This window comes from Ctenopharyngodon idella, chromosome 10 (genome assembly GCF_019924925.1).
Source record: "Ctenopharyngodon idella isolate HZGC_01 chromosome 10, HZGC01, whole genome shotgun sequence".
In the NCBI taxonomy this organism is placed as follows: domain Eukaryota; kingdom Metazoa; phylum Chordata; class Actinopteri; order Cypriniformes; family Xenocyprididae; genus Ctenopharyngodon; species Ctenopharyngodon idella.
Window position 1 is genome coordinate 14,888,758 of NC_067229.1, and position 13,861 is coordinate 14,902,618.

The 13,861-nt window shown below is 34.8% G+C and overlaps 1 protein-coding gene across 3 annotated transcripts in view; it reads right to left on the bottom strand.

Moving 5' to 3' along the window:
- The window catches only part of sh3bp4a (SH3-domain binding protein 4a), a 36,656-nt gene extending 23,968 nt beyond the window's left edge, over nucleotides 1–12,688 (bottom strand). The window contains exon 1 of one of the 3 annotated variants that reach the window (XM_051909987.1): nucleotides 12,574–12,688. The gene's annotated coding sequence lies outside the window, so the exon portion shown is untranslated. Of the gene's footprint in view, nucleotides 1–12,569 lie in introns of all 3 variants that reach the window. The other 2 variants (XM_051909986.1, XM_051909988.1) reach the window with 2 other exon arrangements.
- Nucleotides 12,689–13,861: the final 1,173 nt, after the last annotated feature.

Genomic DNA, 13,861 nt, shown 5'->3' on the forward strand with positions numbered 1-13,861 from the left:
ACAAGCCGAAAATATATGCAGCCCGCAGTGTTCAGTGCTCTTCTTAACTTGAATACAGAAGGCAGTCTGGCGGAAGCTAGATATTTTACTTCATAACTTGTTAAATATGGATATTTTTTTTACACAAACGCATCGCTTCGCTTCAGAAGGCCTTTATTAACCCCCCGGAGCCGTGTGGAGTACACGTTTACGATGGAAGCACTTTCTTCAGATCATACTCATTGGTCCCGCTCACTGCCATTATAGCTCGGATGCGTCAGGATATATATTAATATATCTCCGATTGTGTTCATCAGAAAGAACAAAGTTAAATACACCTAGGATGGCTTGAGGGTGAGTAAAGCTTGGGGTAATTTTCATTTGAAAGTGAACTAATCCTTTAAAACATGCATTTTTTTCCACCAACATGGACGGAATGGCGTAATACACTACAACATAAAACTCAATACTTCCTCAAAAGTACTACAAGAATCATTAATGGAGGTGAAATCGAAAACAAAATCTTGCAATTCCCATATAGTCACACCCTCGTAAAATTCAGCCAAAGAGACATATTTAACTATCCGTCTACAACGTGAAACACTGGTAATCCACGACTCTCGGGTGTCCCATAAGACAAGAGAGAACTCTTATCTCGGATGCGGCACGTAACTCACAGAAGATGAGTTGAAAGCACTTCAAGCTGGAGGCCAGGGAATTTAGATGCTCTTAGATACATTGTTAGCTCTGCAGAAACCTCATGAGTTTAAATTCAAGCACTCCTCCTTAATTATCGTCCTTCAGACAGCTTCATACAGATACACAGTGTTTGGCTGAATTAATTCATTCAAACAGAGCGGCATTACGACATCCATATCAAACTTAACCTTCCGCCTCGCATTAAAACACCTGTCATTTCAACTGAATTATTATAATTACATTTCCAAAACGTGGCATTGGGGCAATAACAGAGATAACGTGGCACATTACGGCCTGTGGTTATAAAATTTTATTATTAGTTCCATTGATAATTTAGAGGAATTTTATATTACTTTGACAAGCTAATTGGGTGAGTAAGACAAGTGGGATTTCCGCTGACAGCTCATCACTTGGTAAATATGACCACCTGGTATATATATAGCAGAGGACAAAGCAATTTCTCCCTCCACTGCCCCGCTAGTCCATACTTCACCACTGACTCTAAAACAAAAGCTTTACTCAGGTAAAGTGCAGAGGGGTGTGGATGGAAGATAATATTTCAAAGCGCCTATAAGAGGCTAATTTCAGGAGTCCATTAAATGACAGACTTCATTTATCGTCTCTACGTGAATAGGTCATTCTACCTGACAAGGTTCAGCTAACACAAATGAGTCTGACATTACAAGACACTTTATCAAACATATTCCTCAGTACAAACTGGATCATTCTGACTAGGGATCAGTAAACACACAACAACCAACTACTTAATTAGTAAAGTTTTTTTTATTTTTTAGTATAATTTATCTTTTTTTTTTTTTTTTTTTACACACACACACACACACACACACACACACACACAATATCTTAGTGAGGACATTCAATAGACATAATGGTTTTTATACTGTACAAACTGTACATCCTATCCCCCTACACTACCCCTACCCCTAAACCTACCCATCACAGAAAACATTCTGCATTTTTACATTTTTAATAAAACATTGTTTAGTATGTTTTAAAGCTATTTTAAATATGAGGACTCATGAAATGTCCTAATATTTCATGTTTACATCGTAATACTAGTGTAATACCCATGTCATTATACAAATTTGTGTCCTCATAAATCACAAAAATGCGTGCTCACACACACATGCACACACTAGTGATGTGTCGTTCGTGAACGATTTGTTCATTTTTAACGAATCTTTAATATGACTTGAGAACAACGAGTTGTCCCAGAGAGTGATTTGTTCATTTTCTGTTGACCGCACATGCGCAACATCCCATAGGAAAACGGAAATGATTAGTTCACTTCTCGAGTCTTTCGGGTTCGAGTCATTCGTTCATCAAGTCCCAGTCCCATAGACAAGGCTATTATGTAGTCTGTACCGGAAACAGAAATGATTAGTTCGCCTCTCGAGTCTTTCGGGTTCGGGTTGTTCGTTCATCACATCACAGCCCCATAGGCTGAATGCAGAAACTGAATGATTAGAGTCTTTCGGGTCTGATTTTACCATGATGTGACAGCCATTCATAACCTTCCTTACAAGTGCGTAGTTTTTTTTTTTTTTTTTAAGTTTTTTTTTTTTTTGTTCTTGTTTTTTAGCTAATATAGCCTAATAATTGATTTTCCTATATGAAGGCTAAACATACTGGTCTAATATTTGCATAAAAAGATTGGTCAGAAAGGACATAGTGGCATAACATAAATGTTTATTGCACATATCTTTTGATAATTATGATAATTCACTTCCAAGATGTCGGCAAATCCTGCTTCTAATGAGCATAAACGTAAAAACAAACTTTAATATTAGACATTAAGTTTATGTAATAATACCTTCGTTTTTGCTCTTCGTCAGCTTTTTTCAAAGCGATTTTATGTTGTTTTTAATCTGTTTTCGCCATAATTGACACAAAAACATGATATGCTCTCATTGTGTCGTGGCAACATCATGTGGTTAGCATGTGAATGTGACATCTGATTGCCTGAAATTCACTGAGATCTAAAGTGCGACATTTAATTTGGGATATTCCCACGTCCAACCTCATCTGGAACACAGCGTTACTCCTGATTTCTCTCAACATGGGGACAAGAAAGCTGTCAGTCAATAAATGGGAAAACAAAGTAACTTGCATTACTTATTTGAAAAATTAAATCAGATAATTTGTTGTAAATTTAAAAGTAATACTTTACTAGTTACTTAAAGTAATCTGATTACATAACTCACGTTACTTGTAATGCGTTACCCCAATACTGTGTGTTTCTATCTGTATTGACGCATGTGATAAATTTTTTCAGTTTAACGAGTTAAAAATATTTAACACAATTAAAGCAGCATCCTTTTATTCCCGTCATCCTTTGTCTAGCGTTACATTATTTGACCATGCTATAATTCATGCAAATGCTTTTAAAACCAACCATTCAACCAATTCAATCGCGACAAGACACAAAAGAGAATGCAGTGCAGTACTCGCGCGGTGTCTGTGAATCTCCTGTGCCAGAAACACGACTCGCGCGCACAAAAAGCTGCTTCAGACAGCGCTTGAACAGAAAAAAAAATAATAATAATTATACCAAAATGCCTGTTTTGTCGAGTATCCTCACAAGCACAGTCTTAAAGGAGTTAAATGAAGTCTTAAATGAACGTGTCAGATATTCGTCATGTGCGGCAGTGCCAGGTCTTAAAGTGACAGCAGCCTAATAAACCTGCTGCTGTGATATAAAATATATAAAATCATTTACATTTTAGAAATGTAAAAGTTCTATATACGTTCTAAAACAAAAATACAACAAATGTTGCCACATGTACAAGCACATCATAGCTGGCTCGTTGTGCTGAAGCATGTGCACTAATTATATTTCTGGTGTACCACAAGTAAAAGGAGAACACATCATATTGTTGTTTCAGTTACACTCAGAATTTAATTTGCATACATGAATACACAAAAAGAAAGAATTCAAGGCCAGTAAACTGTGCTCCCAAATGTCTCTCCAAAGACAGAAGAAACCGATGCCAGGTTTCATTCCTGTTGGGAGGTCTGGATTAGCCGAGGCTTAAACAGAGTCCTCTGTAAATGAACTGTGTTGTTTTGCGTCAGGTCGGGCCGTCTCTCAAGAAACGTTCTACATATCAATGAAGACTTCCCTAGCGTTGCTCACCCCCATCCATCTTCACAAACACCACCCACTAGTCTGAAAGACATATATACCTCAGTGCATTCACCATAAGCCAGTGAAGATTTACCTCGGGAGACACGCCGACTGACAATAAGAGTTACAGGGGCATTTAGGGGGATTACAAGGACTGAATTTGTGCTGAGTCCCCATTAATTATGAAACACAATGCAACACTATTGTGCTTGTGGAAACTGATGACGATTGTGCTTTTTAAGGTTTGTTCTATTCCTGAGGGATTCGCAAGGTGTAGATCGCAACGCTGCAGAAGTCATGCTTTCGGCCACTAAAATCTGATTCAGGAGATTTGCTAATTATTATTGCACTGCTGTCAGTAGATATGTCAACAATCATTTGTTAAAATTTAGGCATGTGCATCATTTTGTGTCAATGTTAGGTGCAAAATACTAGCTATGCAAATTTCTAGCTACACAAGCACACATTAATGCTTCATAGTCTGAAATGTCTCAGACTGCAATGCATGTATATTGCCACAGGAGGTGATAAAAGCAAGCATTAGCATCTATCGTCTTCTTCTGTAGTCAGTTTATCTTTCAGGTCAACTACTGTCATGGCAGGGCAACAGTTAGAAGAGAATACTGCGAAGAAGGCTAGCTGAAGTCCCATTTTATTGAAGCTAACTGATTAAGCTAACGCTAAGAGATAAAGCAGAGCAGGCTAATTAAACTCTGGCTCAACAACAACTTAAAGAACAAAATCTAGTCAACATGTATGTTGTTGGGCAACTAGTCGACAACCCATCCAGAACGCACAATATATATACTCAACAAGACTGTACATTGGCAATGTTTACTTTTACTTTGTAGAGTATTTGTATAGATTCTGGCTGTATTAGTTCTAGTAATTGGACACCAGACCTTCTACAGGATGTGATTCCAGTGATTCAGCAAGTGCATAATCATTTATTTTCGGAGTTTAGCACGTACAGTTGTGCTCAAAAGTTTACATATCCTTTGCAGAATCTGCGAAAATGTGAATAATTTTAACAAAATCCACAACTATTACAAAAGGTTCAAACATTCACTGATTCTCCAAAAGGAAACACAATGCATTAAAGGGGGTGTAAACTTTTTGAATTTGAAGATCAAGGTAAATTGTACTTAATTTGTCTTCCGGGAAATATGTAAGTATCTTCTGTTGTTTTCGAAGGGCAGTACTAAATATAAGAACAATTTGGATATCCTTATCCTGTTCAGAAGTTTACACCCCCTGACTCGTAATGCATCGCATTTCCTTCTGGAGCATCAGTGAATGTTTGAATCCTTTGTAATAGTTGTGTTTGAGTCCCTCAATTGTCCTCAGTGTGAAAAGATGGATATCAAAATCACATGATCCCTCTTGTTTTGTTAAATTTATTCACATTTTCACAGATTCTGCAAGGGGTATGTAAACATTTGAGCACAACTGTACTGTACATGTGTTTGGGAGACAGTGAAGTCCTTGATGGGAGGAGAAACCCTGCAGAGACTAACCAGAGCAAAACCATGGATTCAAACCTAATTATTATGGCACACACACACACACACACACACACACACACACACACACACACTCTTCTCTGGAGACTAGTGCTTACAGGAAGCCAGCATCCCTGCACATTCATCATTTAACATGTTCATGGTGCAATGGAATCATATTTTACATTACACACCAAATGTGGCCTGAAATTAAATAAAACCTGTAGCGCAGGATGTCTGTGTGTATTTTGTCATGAGTGTCTGTTTGGCTACTGGGATGGTGCAGTCTTCACATCAGACGCCTTGCATCATCACACAACCGTGAAGATATTTTGTACCCCATTTCATGATGCAACCACAACTTGTAATAAGAAAATACCAGGTGTAATGCGATGAAAAAGTGCCAAAATTGGCAAATGTGTCTTTATTTTTAAAGTTCCTTTCTCATTTGTGAGATATAGTTTTTAGAGTGTCTTTTGTTGTCTATGAAATGCTATGAGGTTAAGAACAATCTGCGTTATTTAAATATATATTATTATTAATAAATGATTTATATAAGCATATAATTCTGTTAAATGAATATAAATAATTTGTTAGTATTTTATAATAAATTACTTATTTTGTAATATTTATTTGAATATTTATATGAATATATTTGTAATTTTATATTAATAATATTTTACATTATAACTAATTTAGTAATTTTATTATTTTTTAAAATATAAATAATTTTCTATTTTTATTTTAAATTATTTATATTAGTTTAATATATTAAAATTATTACTGATTATTTAATATAACTTATAAAATAATATTATATAATAATATAGAATAATTACATAAATATAAATAATTCAGTAATAATTTGATATAATAGTCATATTTATAATTTCATGTTTTATGTTAATATATTTAAACAATTATTTTGATATTTTATTTTCAATAAATTGATAAAATATTTAGTTTATTATATAAAATAATGTTATAATATTGCTTAAATATAAATAATTTAGTACTAAGTATAATAAATTATGTATAATATTTTTGATATTTAATTTAAATTTATGAAGATATTTTATTTTAATAGTATAATTCTTAATAAAATTATTATTTAATATAATTAACAAAATAATTATATCAAATAAATAATTTAGTTATTTAAACTAAACTGTTTATAATATTTATATTTAATTATTCAAATATTAATAAATTAATTTTAATATAATTTATCATAAAAAAAATACTAAATACATAATTTAGCAAAATTATTTATTAATATATTTTTTTATATTTATTTAATATACTTATTTTATATATTAAATTAAAAATAATTAAAGCTTGGAAAGCCAAACTCAAAACCATGCAGCACCAGGAACAAAAAGTGACAAAGTAATGAATTGACCATGTCCAGTTCTAGATTTCCCATTTAGAAATCCACATCGGTCAACCACAAATTTGGATATTTAAACACTCCAGGGTGTATCAGGGTGTGCCTGATGAGAAATTGAAAAATAAATTGTGTTTTCAGTCTAGCATTATTGAAACCCAAGCTGACACTTCAATCTCTCACTCATTTGGACAGAATCAAAAACCCGATTGGCCAAACTCCAGAATAGCAAGGGCCAATCAGATTCCTCGTCTCAGATATCAGACAGCCTGCATCTCAAATGCATGTATTGTGTGGTGCGTCTGCATTTCAGCTGAGAGCCTTTCTCAGATGCCAAATACTTCCCCGAAGGCCCTTTTGGCTAGAAAACAAATGGAAGCACAAAGGCTAATGACTAGATCTTTCGATTTAAAGAAAATCATTGAGTTGAGCACTATAGCATAATTTCTACATCTCTGACTGTCAGAGTTTGTTTGCTGTGACTTTATCTATGAAACACTTCATTAAATGGGCCATAAACATGTACTTGGTCTGGTTATACATTCAAAAGCTTTCATTAACTAAATTAACTGTCATCAAAGCATAAAATAAGAATGCCTTTTTCTCCTGAGGAAAGTGGAAAGTAACCAATGCTCTTGATCAAAACAGGATTAAGGGTGAATATCTCAAAGTCCATCCAAAATATGGCAACTAACCCTTAAAGAAATGAAAAATGAAAAAATTAAAACTACAGAAATACTCTGTAAACTATTTGGGAAGGGTCAAGCCTTCTCCTGTATAACGACTCTGTTTACTGAAACAGGAAGTGGCCAAACTATGACAGGAAGTGCTCTGGAGAGACTGACAGAGTAAAGGAGAAACAGCAAGAGAGGAAAAGAGAAAAAGAGAGGAAATGCTTGGCTGATGAGTAGCTCACGTCCCTCCCCATCTTCTCCTCCTGCTGTTATGTGTATCTGAAGCCCTCCAGCTGGAAATCGGCTGCCACAGACTGGAATTTAATATCATTCCTCAGCTGATAGAACATAAACAGCACAAGAATCTCACTCATAACCCTGAGCTTCCTCTGGGCCAAATATAGGAACCAAAAACGCAGAAGAACGCAGACAAACTACAGATGGCAAGTACATGTCAGTCAGCTAAATCAGTGATCGAGGTGAATCTACGGTGAAGATGCTCCTAAAACACATACAAACAGCAAATCTCACTAAAACACGTCAGTTACATTTTTATTCCAAAAACAAAATAATAGTAATAATTATATTATACACACATGCTGTTTATAACTTTTAATATAATAACTTTTAAAATAATATAATTATTCTTTAATATAATAATATAACTTAGTAAATTATTAATTAGGCAGGTTTTACACAAAGCAAGAAATAAATAATACTTTCATTCATTAATCGTAATATGTCCAGACGTTTTAGTTTTTTGAAATTTAATAATCAGCATACATAAAAGGTAATACATATTTCACAATCTAAAATCACAATTAAATTAGAAATTAATATTCATAAATGTCATGAAAAGTTCATGACACAACACAAATAATAGAAAGAGCGTTTTTTTTGGCTGATAGGCACTTCTGTGAAAGGAATGTTTCAGCTTTGATATATATATATAGATAACACTTAAGCAAAACATGGTCAGGTCAAAGTGTCTGAATAATTTTTGGTTCCACATTTTTATCAATTTTACTGGTAGTCCACTGTATAAAGAATTTTTGGGTATGTCACAGTTTACTTTATTTTTCTATAGTGTCCTGCACCCACTAGTAAAAATATATCACAAATATAAAGAATGTCTGAATAATTTTTGGTTTGACTGCATGTGTATATATCAGATTTATATCAGTGGTATGATAGAATGATATTTTATTTCTGGAAATATGGTAATGACAATTTTAGAGAAAATGTGTTTAATTGTCATGAATAACGTTACAACTAAATAAATAAATAATTTTTTCTCTAACAAACCAATTTCTTATTTCTTTATTTTGATTTTAGGCTTAAAATACGAGCCATTCTCGACATGTTTCATGCTTCTACTTGAGCAAAATGAACAAAGATGGCTAGTTTATATATAAACACATCTGTGGCCGATGAATCACCAGGAATCAGAGAGTTAGACAACAGGCTTAAATAGGAGTCCCAGACCGTTGAGTGTCTTATGAGTCCTGAAAACAAACCGCCCAGGTCTTGGTCCTGATCCCAGCTAAAGACACCCACTGATACCATCAACAATACACTCCCTCATCCCGACACACACAGAAAAAGCAAAAGAGAATATATAATTCTAGGTTATTCTGAGTAATACTTACCCTTAGCTGAACTGAAACTAGTGGCTTTCTTTAAACATAGTATCATAACGCAGAGCGTCTATAATAGTCACATTCATATTGGAAGAGCGGCCAAAGGCTACGGGAATGGAAAGGCCATTTGGATGGGAGATGGAGCAAAGTGATTCTAGATCAGGCCTGCTTGCCTCAGGATAAACGCTGTGAAAGCCACAATTTACTTACAATGTAATCTCTCCTGATGGCCAACTCTGAAACATTAAATCCTCGTAAAACGATCTGCCATTTTATGCCCTGTCTTTCACAGTCTACTGCCATCTGACTCAAGGGGGGTTTTAACACTGCTGTTCTAAGCTGGACTAACATGGCTTTATGTACAGTGGACACGACACAAATAATAGAAAGAGTGTTTTTTGGCTGATAGGCACTTCTGTGAAAGGAATGTTTCAGCTTTGATCCAAGTTAAGCTGTATGGTGGTGTGTTGTTGTTTATTTGATTTATTGTATTATTTTTTTTAGTTATTTTACAGGCTAGATATGCATTTTTTCCTTTAGTTTTGACATTTTTAGTGGTGATTCTTAAATTAGCGTGCTGTGCTGAAGGTTGCCTGAGGATGTGTTCACACTTGGCATATTTGGTTTGATTAAAATGAACTCTGGTGCGATTGTTAGTGTGGTTCATTTGAATAAGTGTGAACGCTGCCATCCGAACCCTGGCGTGCGCCAAACAAACGGACGAGACCCCTGAAAAGATGGGTCTCGGTTTCAAACGAACTCTGGTGCAATTCAAATGGAATATGAATGCAAGACGTAAACGAACCAAAAACAGGATGTGACGTCACAAGATGCGACTCTACTGCTCAAGCATACAGTAAGCATACATTTTTTTCTCATCATAGGCGCTACGTTGCCCATTGCATTTTAATACAGGTGTCTGAAATGCCATAACGCAGATCTTCATTTGTATGTGTGAAGGAAAAATTCCTGGTGCTGTTTTGATAAGCTCTTCATGAGTTCTCAGCTGGTCAAAATACTATCGTATATGTACGCACATTTATCCCAGCACACAACATTGTTTTGGATGTTCAGTAAGTTCAGTCGCAAAATATACATCATAAAAGCATTTTTTTGTTTGCTTTATATCTTTAGGTTCGCTCTTCGAACTACAAGTGTGAACACAGAACGTAAAGAACGGACACTATAGCCATACATATTTCAGACAGATGACTTTGGACAATGCGTCTTGTGTTGTTTTGTTTTGTTTTTGAACTACGCAAGACAGCATCTGTGACATTGTCATTTATTTTAGTTATTGTATTTTTTTTTTTTTTCATTCTCCCCACGAATGCAAGGCTCTGGGAAACCCCAAACATGGGTCTTAAAATAACATACACCCAGACCATTACTATGTGTCAAGTTAAAAACTGTCCAATTTGTTTTTGAACGCAAAAATGTGTCTTACGCAAACGTGTTCCAGGTACCAGGTAACTCTGAAAAGCGCAAATATACAGGACTTCCTTAAGATTGATTAGTCGAATAGTCATTCAGTCAATCTACCAACTAAAATACATAGTTTTTTACGTCGTTGGTCAATTACAACAGTAAATAATTGCTAATCAGTTCGTAAAAACAAATAAATTTAATTTACGTTACATTTACAATGACGCACTTACACTGATGGTCTATGACGCATGGCATTGCTGACATAAAACTTGAAATACAAAATCTGTTAAGTTCCTTAAATCAATATTTTCTAGACGCATGCTTTAGCACATGCAAGGTAGTAAGTTATTTGAATCATTAGTTTCACGTTCATACACATAACTGTTTAAAACTCATGACTTGTCATATTGAAGCCAAGCTTCAGTTCCATTGTAAGTGTGTTAATGTACAAGTATCTTTAGTTTGTTTTTACAAACTGAAGGACAAGTCCAAATCAAATAAGACCATTTTTATGTGGTTATCTACAGCAGGTTGTCAAGAGACTTAGCTTGTATATAATCTGGAACATTCCTTGAAGCTATAAAAGGCTTTTATATCTTGACTTGTCAAGATTTCAAGATGTTTTCTGACTTAAACATGGTTTCGCTGCAAGCAAGCTTGTAAAAAGAAGTTACTGTCATATGCTACAATTAAAAAACATTTGATACAGATATAGAATATAATTTTGTTATTCAAAATACATAAGCACACACACACACACGTTCGTTTTTGTGAATTGTGGGGACATTCCATAGGCGTAATGTTTTTTTATACTGTACAAACCGTATTTTCTATCGCCCTACACCAACCCTACACCTAAACCTACCCATCACAGAAACGTGTGCACATTTTTACTTTCTCAAAAAAACTCATTCTGTATGATTTATAAGCCTTTTGAAAAATGGGGACATGGGGTAATGTCCTCATAAGTCACCCTCTCCTTGTAATACCTATGTCATAACCATGTTATTATACAAATTTGTGTCCTGATATGTCACAAAAACCCACGCACACACACACACACACACACACACACAACCATACTGATCTAAAGTTGCAGCCATTTGTTCTGCAAGCCATGAATATTTAATAAACAACCTAACTTGAAAATAAATTGTTAATATAACAGGGGGAAGCTGGGGTCTTGTAGAAAAAACGAGGCTGAGTTATGCCACAGGTCAATCCTGTTCCATTCAAAGTCTGAAAGGAATGTGGGAAGGGGAGGGAGGAAGAGGAGAGGGGATCGACGGCTGGGAATGGGAGCAGAGAGGGAGGAGGAATGTATAGGATGTCCTTACCATTAGAAATGACCACCAGGGTGGTCTTGACTATCAAACACTGATAACCACGGTAACAAATAACCAACTGTCAAACAAGACCAAGTTGTTCCTAATGAAACTGTGCCCTTGTAACCATAGTTTCAGTAGTTTAGTACTTAAAATTAGACACTTTTACCAAATTCATTCTTTATTAATTTTTTTTAGTAGTAGCAACTGCAGTTACTTTGATATTTTGGCATAAGCTGGTGTATTTATACTGGTTTTAAATCAGCTTGACCATTTTGCCAACTTAAAAGACAAATGTTCTGAGAAATCACTATAATTATTCAAAAAATAAAGACATTTTACAGACAGGCATAGGCATATCTCAATGAAGGGCTACATTGCTACATACAATAATAAGTGATGGTTCACATTGGGAATTCTGGGAATATCAATTATGAGACAGTTCAAGCATTTTACTTTATACTGCTTAACTGTACAAGTATATAAAATCCGTAATTTCTAGTACTAAAAATAGAGTTTTTTACGTATATATATAATTCATGTTGTGTTGCCTAATATACTCATTTAAGTTCAAGCATTTAAAATTTGAAAACACCTGATATGTGAGTATCACTACAACTTCAGGCTTGTAAAAGCAGCTGAAATGTTACAAGAAACGCATGTTCTACTAAACACAGAGCGCTTATAGACAGTGACAAACATTTCGGAGGTTTCAAAACATAATCCGAATCATTTCAAAAGCAGCCAAGAGGATTAACAGACACAAAAGCGCAAAGATGGCATAAACTCACCTCTGCATTCCTGTTATGTTTATCCAAAGCAGCGCGCAGTTGTAGTGTTGAGTTGGTCACTTTGTGCTCCTTTGTGGTTCTTGGGCAAACGCGTCTCGCATCGCATCTGGGCGGGGCTAGAGCTCCGGTGATGTCATAGAAAAGGGCGGGGACTGTGAGACTGCTGGGCGGAGACTTGAATCCGGTGGTTTGCCATCTGTCACCACGGGCCCTCAAGGAAAATCACTTTTTCCCTGGCGTCTAGAGTTTGCCTGATCAATTATTAATTTTCTTTGAATGATGATGCGGATGATATTCATTCTATACCCTGCATCAAGCTTTCCATTTCTTTCATATATATATATATATATATATATATATATATATATATATAAATACTCCCAAGAACAGACTGAAAATATTCTATTAATTTCTAATATAATATAATATAATATAATTTGTATTGACTTAATAACAATTTGTGTGTGTGTGGATTTTTAAAATTTTATTTAAAACTACATAAAAATGTAATTAATAAAGACTTACCTGTTCAATGATGAGCTTTTTTTTTTTTTCAATTTCAAAATTAAAATCATTTATTTATTTATTTATTTTGTTAAGCATACAGTCAAAATGTCAAGGTGGTATACAACACTTAAAAGGCAATGTATCAGTATAAATATTTAAAATAGTGCCTAATTAAAGGCCGAAATCCTTAATAAAAATGGATGTTTGGCATGTTGTCTTCCAAATAACCAAAAAAGTGAAGCAGCTTAAAGCATTTTAAATATTTATCTTTGTCCACCAAATCAAAGTCAGCGTGGCTCTATATTGTGGACAAAATTTTGCCGGTTAGTATTCCGTACTTCTGGGAGTCATGCGCCATCCAAACAAGTGCCACTGAGACGAATAGGAATGCTAAAAAATAGCTAATTTCAGGTAGTATAGAGCTCATTGGGTATAATACTGCCTTCATGTGCTCTCAGAATTATCGTAAATATGAGTTCCTTAAATAAAAAATTGCACATAAACGCCCTCTCATGTCGAAACTTGAATGCGATAAGCTCATAATCACGACTTCAGAAGTGGGAATTATCAAATTTCCTATAACATATGAAGGCAGCATAACCAACATGACTAACAGGAAGTCATCTCACAAAAAGGACTCTTGTTACGCCATCCTGACAGTAGCTGCATCTGAATTTGCATACTGTAGATGAAAAACAGAATGTGAAAAGAGTAGTATGTAGTGATGTTCAATTCTTGAACAAATCGTTCTTTTAAGCCGGTAACCAGTCAAGTCAATTCA